A 6114-nucleotide genomic window follows, 5' to 3' on the forward strand; every position below is an offset into this window, starting at 1 on the left:
CTTCTCTATACCTCTTCCTCCTGTCACTGCCCCACTGTGCTTTATCTGACCCATCCGCGGGCTTCTGAAGCTTTGCTGTTTTCTCCTGGAAGGCTTCTTGGCTCTCCAAGCCTACATGGTACCTCCCCTGGGTTCCCACTGTGCCTGGGGAAGGTCCTCTGCCTGTCTCATTCACTTGGTGCAGAGGAGAGGCTCATTAAACACTTATTATATTGGATTGCTAAATTCCACAGGCCCTCGCACCTACATCTATCAGCTAAATCCTACATGCCACCCAAGACCCTATTGAAATCTAACCTCCTCGAGGCCTCCTCAGGACCTGATCCTGCCAGTTCAGTCATTCTCCAGTGTAGCGAGCAATCTTTTTATCCCATAAACTCAGCAAAAGCAGCACCCCTCAGACTCTCCTGTGACCTGCAGTGCCCAGTACGGTACCTTCCTACCAGAGGATAGTCAAAAAATGCCAGTGAGTTTGGAGGATACCAAACCAAGCTCCTATGTCTGATTCTCCCCCTACTCAGAGGTCAGGAACCAAATCCTAACCCCTCCCTGTAGCAAAGCCTCCTGCATCCTCTATGCCTATAAAGGAGACAGGGAAGCATCTTTCATTCCCACCTGACAGAACAGCAAACAAAGGAAGTGGTGGAACCAAATGTTTGTGGTTCAGGTCTCTGGACTCCATCCTACCTCAGGGCCTTTTCACCTACTCTTCCCTCTGCCCAAAGCACTCTTCCCAAAAGATCTTCCCTTGGTTCTTCTGGGAAGATAGGAGATTAAAGATGACCACAAATACTTTGCCACTCGCCCCATTAAAAGGTGGTGTCTCTCCCGAGCACTTGAATCCAGGCTGGCCCTGTGACTTGCTTTGACAACAGAATGTGGCAGAAGAGACATTTTATGAGTTCAGAGCCTAAGCCTAAAGAGACAGTGCAGCTTTCGCCTTCCCCCTCTTAGAATGCTGCCCCTCAATCACCATGTAAGGCCAACTGCAGGATTAGAGCCTGTGCAACAGGGAGCTGAGGTGCCCCATCCAAAAACCAATACCAACTGCTAGAAGGCTGAGTGAGGCGTTCTTGGACCTTACAGCCCAGCTGTGCCTCCAGCTACATGCAGGAGAAACAGGCAGAGAAACCACCCAGGCCAAAGATAGACTCATGAGAAATAATAAATGGTTGTTATAAGCCACTAAGTTTGGGGGTTTGTCACACAGTTCGTGTTTGTAACGTGGACATCCATAACATGCTCGTCTTCGTTCAAGTACCTGCTCAGAGGTCACCTCCTCTGAGAGTCCTTTCCCGATCATCCTGGCTAAAACAGCACACTCCCCCCACCGGTTGCTCTCTACTCCATTATCCTGTTTCATCCTGTCCTGGGCATGTGTCACCATCTGAAATCATGATATATTCACTCACGGACTTGTTCTTCTCCTCCATGCGACAGCAGTTTCCATGAGGCCAGGGGCCATAATGGTTTGTTCCCTGCCATCTCCCTAGCACTTGTGTGGGGTGTGACACAAGGAAGATGCCCCCAGTTGGTGATGGTGGTGAAATCATGTGCCTGCCCCTTGCTGGTGTGGCACTTCAGGGGCAGAGTTGTAGGTGTGAGCTCCCACTTGGCTGCGTCCTCCAAAACCAATGCCCCTGGGAGGTCAGGAAGGTAAGGCCAGGTGTCCAGGCTTCTCTCATGGGCAAGAGCTTCAGGGAGCCCAAGCTGAGCAGGAATGAAAGGAAATTGCCAAAAGCTGAGGATCTAGGCAATGGCAGACAGTGTCGGGGACACTGAGTCACTCCTCAGAGGCCCAAGGATTTCCGAGTCCCTAACACAAAGCAGATCCTCCGAGCCTGCTTTCTCCAGTGCCTAAAACTGGGTAAAGCCACAACCTCAGCTGAGGGAAAACTGCACAGCCAAGAGCAATAGAATCTGCTATCAGAGGTCTCTTCAAGCTACCATGCGGCGTTCTGTGGGGGCGGAGCGCGCATCGCCACGGTCCAAACCAGGCAGCTCTCCAGCCGGGTGGGCTCCTGTTGAAATTCTGGCTGCACTGCTGGGTAGCTGTGTGACTTTGGTGCGCTACCTAACCTCGCTGAGCACCAGCTTCTGCATCTGCAGATGGCGCACAATGAAAACCGAAAGTCTAAAGTTGTGCTGGTTGTCGGAGGGAGGGGTGGTCGATGAGATTGCGCGTGCGCAGCACGGCGCCGAGCAACAGAACTGATCAACGGTTCAGTTCTCTAAGTATTTCCTTACCTCTCCATATGCTGTTGGGGGTTGGGGTGGGGGGCGAGGTGTGTGGAGAGCAAGATTTGAGTAAGACTCAGACCATTCCTGGGGATTGGAGCCACATTTAGGAGCTGCCTGTCAGGGACTCGGTTTACACTGGGAACCCGTTGGTCCATATTGGAAACACTGGAATGCCTGATTCTACTTAGCACTCTTAAGGCTTATGAGAGGACCCCTCAGAGCAGTCCTCCAACCCTCGTGGAGCACCCCCGGAATGGAAAAGGCAATGGTTTGGGGGTAGAGGCCTGGTAGGGATTCAGGAGGCCATGGTTGGAGGCCCAGGTCTAGCACTAATAAGCTGTGTGACATGGAATAAGTCACTTGCCCTCTCTGGGCTCTATCTGGTGTCCTCATCTATAAAATGGGTCATTCATCCCTGAATTACCAACTCATAGGGTGGTTGGAGGATCAGATAATGATTCAGATGCAAGAATGTTTTGGAAAGCATTAGCTGTCTGATGAAGAAAACTATTAAAACTGAAAGGACTATGGGAAATCTCTGTACCTTCTGTTCAGTTTTGCTGTGAACTTAAAACTGCTCTAAAAAATAAAGTCTATTTAAAAAGAAACAAACCTGGATTCTCTAGCAAAACAACAACAACAACAACTAAAGCTTTTAAATTAAGCAGTATAATACGAGGTCAAGTTCTAGATCGCAACTTGCATGATTCCAGGCAAATGAGTTAGTCTTTGTTACTGACAGGGGCTTGGTTTTTCTTCTGCAGGAGACAGGAGCCCTAGGGCAAGAGAAGGGCCAGGGAAGATACTGTCAGATACAAGACAGATGAGATAAAAAGATGAAGCCTACCAGCCTCCCAAACCCCTGGGCAACCCACGGAGGAGGTTCCCCACCCAACTGTGAGCTGAGGATGGGGCTACCTGTTTCCTTTGCATCCCCTGCGCCCCCTTTGGATCTCAACTCCACCCCAGGTAGATGGTGACTCAAGTTCTGCAGACTGGTCCCTCTGCCCTTGTTGCCATGGTGCTGCAGCACAACCTGGCCAATCAGGAAGGAGATGGGTATCTGAGCCTCTGTTGCTAAAGCTGGCAGCAGGACGACTGGCCAATGGGAAGAGCAGCAGAGTGGGGCCACCATGGAAACCTCAGCCCTGAGGTTCCAAATGCGTTTTATCTCCATGCCTCCTTTGCAGGGGGATGGGGAGGGGGTAGGCTGGGTTTTCTGCATTCCTTTTTGGCAAAGAGCATCTCACAACCCTGGGAGAACATTCAGGAGTCGCATTAGGGGTGCACGACAAGAGACATCTTCAAAGAGTGAGAAAGGACCCCAAGCTTAGCACAGCACAGCTTCAGACATTCCCTTCATTATGCTTCCATGATACACTCAGCATCACTTGTGTCTTTGATCTTAGCCCATCCCCACGGATCTACCTAGCTCCATCTGTCCTAAGAAATGACTGAAGACTGCAGAAAAATCCCCACCCCGCCCCAAAGTAAGAAAGGGAACACAGGGCTTATCCTCCAAAAAATGCTCTTCTGCCCTGTAGCTTTGTGGCTTGGCACAGACTGCAACACCTCTCCCCCCAGGGGCAGGGTACAAAGGGGGATCAAGATCAAGGTCAGACACAGGTGTTGCCCCTCTCTGTACAATTTGAAGACTGGGCAAATGGGCTCTGTGATTCCCTTCAGATCTCTCATTCTAGACTTAATGCTCGTTTAATCTTCAGGCTCTGGAAAAGCAGATCTACAAGGAATATTTTTCCCAGGGGGAGCCCTATAAATGGTGCCAGTGGACACAAATAAGACTCAGACTGCTTTGTGCCCTTAAAATGCCAGACCAGCAGGGCCATGAGTTTTAGGGCCTAGGCCCAGAGGGGTAAAGCTGCCCCCTCAAGGTCACTCAGGAAGATAGATGCAGAGCCAAGATTAGAAGCCCTAACTCCCGGGCTCAACTCTTCAGCCTGTAAGGTGCAACCTGCTTAAACCAGCCTTTTCACCTCCGTGCAGGCAATCAGAGAACTATGCACGCCCATCTTCTCATGCCCCTAATTTTGCAAACATGGGCATAATAACTTCAAGTTAAAATGTGTCCGTCCTGTTCCCCACTCTCTTCAGTCTTTTACTCTGTTGCCTGGCAACAGTTCTCTCCAGACGCCTAGGTGTCATCCCAGAGACCACTCCTTCATCCTCATCCTTCCCACCAAACCCACGGCCTGATCATTTCATCTCCTAAATGGCCTCTAAGTCTCCCACTACTCCCCTCCCCCCACCACTTTCCCCAGCTGAGGTTCCATCACGAACTTCCTGGACAACTGTTGGCTTCTCACGGGCTTCCTGTTTTTGCACTTGCTCATCCCATCCCCCGCTTCCATCTTCTATAACCGCAGCCAGACGGTGTCTTACAAATACAAATCTGATCCTGTTACCTGAGGCTTGCTTAGAGACTTTAAGTATAATAACCAAAATCCTTAACATGCCCCGGAGGCCTGCATTGTCAGTCCCATATCCCCAACTTCATCTTGCCCTTCCATGTGCTCTGCTCTAGCTGCCTGGAATATTCTCACCCCTACCATGTCCCCCAGTTCTTCTAGTTACTCCTACCCACCCTTTGGCTCTCTGTTCGATGGTCACTCTCTTGGGGAGGCTTTCTGGACCTCCTTGAATTGGTCAAATTGCCCTGTTTCAGGCTCTCCTGGCACTATAGACACCTTTCGTTTGTAGCAAATATCACAGTTGCTGTTTTACACTTATCCATGTAATTTTTTAATTCATATCTGCAACCCCTTCCCCACTTGATATAAGCTTCACGAGGGCAGTGGCTTTGTCTTGTTCTATGCCTTAAACATATGGATGAGTGGATGGATAGATGGATGGACAGACGAGTGGGTCTGTGTATGTATGTGGGTATTACTGGATGATAGGTAGGTGGGTATATGGTTATATGGATGGATGGAGACTCTCATTTTCCCCAGCTTAATTAGACCTCATCATATCTCCCTCTATTCTTGGCTAGTCTATCCACCCTTTATTCATTTAACATATACCAAGCATGTCTGATGTACCAGGAATGTGCCTACAGTGCTGTCAGAGCCCAGGGAAAGAGAGATCATCATGACCTTGGAGTTTATTTTATTTTTTTTAAAGAGTGTGTTTATTTATTTGAGATCACAAGTAGGCAGAGAGGCAGGCAGAGAGAGAGGGGTGGGGGAAGCAGACTCCCCACTGAGCAGAGAGCCCGATGCAGGGCTGGATCCCGGAACTCTAGAATCATGACCTGAGCCAAAGGTAGAGGCTTTCACCCACTGAGCCACCCAGATGCCCCTATTTTGTTTTTATTTATTTTTTGAGAGAGAGAGGGTGTGTGTGTGTGTGTGTGTGTGTGTGTGTGTGTGTGTGTTTGCAAGGCAGGAGAGGGTCAGAGGGAGAGGTTTCACAGCCAGCAGGGAGCCCAACATGGGGCTCAATCTCACAACCTCTAGATCATGACCTGGGCTAAAATCAAGAGTCAGATGCTTTTTTTTTTTTTTTTAAAGATTTTATTTATTTATTTGATAGATCACAAGTAAGCAGAGAGGCAGGCAGAGAGAGAGGAGGAAGCAGGCTCCCTGCTGAGCAGAGAGCCCGATGCGGGGCTCGATCCCAGGACCCTGAGATCATGACCTGAGCTGCAGGCAGAGGCCTTAACCCACTGAGCCACCCAGGTGCCCCAAGGGTCGGATGCTTAATGAACTGAGCCACCGAGACGCCCCTACCCTTGTAATTCAGATATTAACAGCTACATCCAGTTAACACTTACTACTGTGTGCCAGACATCACTGTATGCTCTCCTCCTGCAAAACATATTCCTTTCTACTTATCAGAGCCCAGCGGCATCTC

This window comes from Mustela lutreola, chromosome 11 (assembly GCF_030435805.1).
Source record: "Mustela lutreola isolate mMusLut2 chromosome 11, mMusLut2.pri, whole genome shotgun sequence".
Lineage (NCBI taxonomy): Eukaryota > Metazoa > Chordata > Mammalia > Carnivora > Mustelidae > Mustela > Mustela lutreola.